This window comes from Alligator sinensis, unplaced genomic scaffold (assembly GCF_000455745.1).
Source record: "Alligator sinensis unplaced genomic scaffold, ASM45574v1 scaffold132_1, whole genome shotgun sequence".
In the NCBI taxonomy this organism is placed as follows: Eukaryota; Metazoa; Chordata; order Crocodylia; family Alligatoridae; genus Alligator; species Alligator sinensis.
The window spans coordinates 465016-466329 of NW_005842776.1; positions in this window are offsets into that span (position 1 = coordinate 465016).

Sequence of the window (1314 nt, forward strand, 5' to 3'; positions counted from 1 at the left end):
CCTGCTGCTGAAGACTGGACTCCACAGGCACTTCCAGGATTTTGGAAGAGCTCAAACCAGTTTGTAGAGCCATGAATGAAAGACCCAGAAAATCCCTGAAGAAAAGCTAGCTTGATTAGTGGAGCAAAAAAGGAGAGAGGGTAATAGTCGAAGTGAAGTGCAGTTAATCAGGCATTAGAAGCATGACAAGGAGCAGTGAAGTCATTTGACTGCCTGCCTGGAGCACTGCTCCTGCACCACCACCGCTCCCCTCAAACCAGTTTGTAGAGCCATGAATGAAAGACCCAGAAAATCCCTGAAGAAAAGCTAGCTTGATTAGTGGAGCAAAAAAGGAGAGAGGGTAATAGTCGAAGTGAAGTGCAGTTAATCAGGCATTAGAAGCATGACAAGGAGCAGTGAAGTCATTTGACTGCCTGCCTGGAGCACTGCTCCTGCACCACCACCGCTCCCCCTTGAGCTGCCCTTGCTGGACCTGGCCCCCTTCATGCAGCTGCTGGAGGGGAGCGAAGGAACAGCAGCAGCAGCCATCTTACAGGGGCTCGGGCGAGGAAGATGAGCTCCCCCAATTCAGATGCATTTATGCAGCAAGCTGCGAGATGCATTGGTCGCTACAGGCTTGGACAAGCCAGAGGTAACCTGCAGTGCGCCCGTGCTGCGTGGGTGGTTGAGACCAGCTCCGAGGAGTGCCAGCCACGTGCTCAGGTGGGAGCAGGGGCCCGGGTGGGGGTGGGGGGTGGTCCCAGGAGCATATAAGTCACCTGTTACCGAGAGCAGTTTTCAGCACCTTTTCCTCTCAAAGGCCTTGTAGATGGTCACGGTCGCCCCAGTTTCCAGTATGGCTCCTGCAACCACAGAGCAGTTTAGGTGACTGGAAAACTTGGGCAAAAGTGAGGATACAGCTGAATAAGGGACCCCCGTTGCCAAGAGCAGGGTGGGCCAGCAGTGACGGCAGCACCTGGAGCGGGCAAGGCAGGGCTTTTCCGTGCAGGGATCCACATCCACAGCCTGGCTGCTACCTTTGTCCTTATCATCTTGCATCCAGTTGAGAGCGGTGCCCTTCCTTGCAGCCTGTCCCGCGGTGGAAAGCTGGGCTGGAGCCGCCCCCCTGGCCCTACACCCACCAGCAACGCGGGCGAGTCACCAGGAGCAGGAGCATCCTGCTCGCATAGTGCACTCCACCCCGCCAGCAGCTTTCGGACACGGACCTATGACTGGCAGCCCGACCCGGGCTTAGTTTTTTTACAAGCAGCGAAACCAGCACCGAGGCAGCCCTTGGCCCCGGGCAGGCGTCTGCCAGGAAAGCAACCGTTTCAG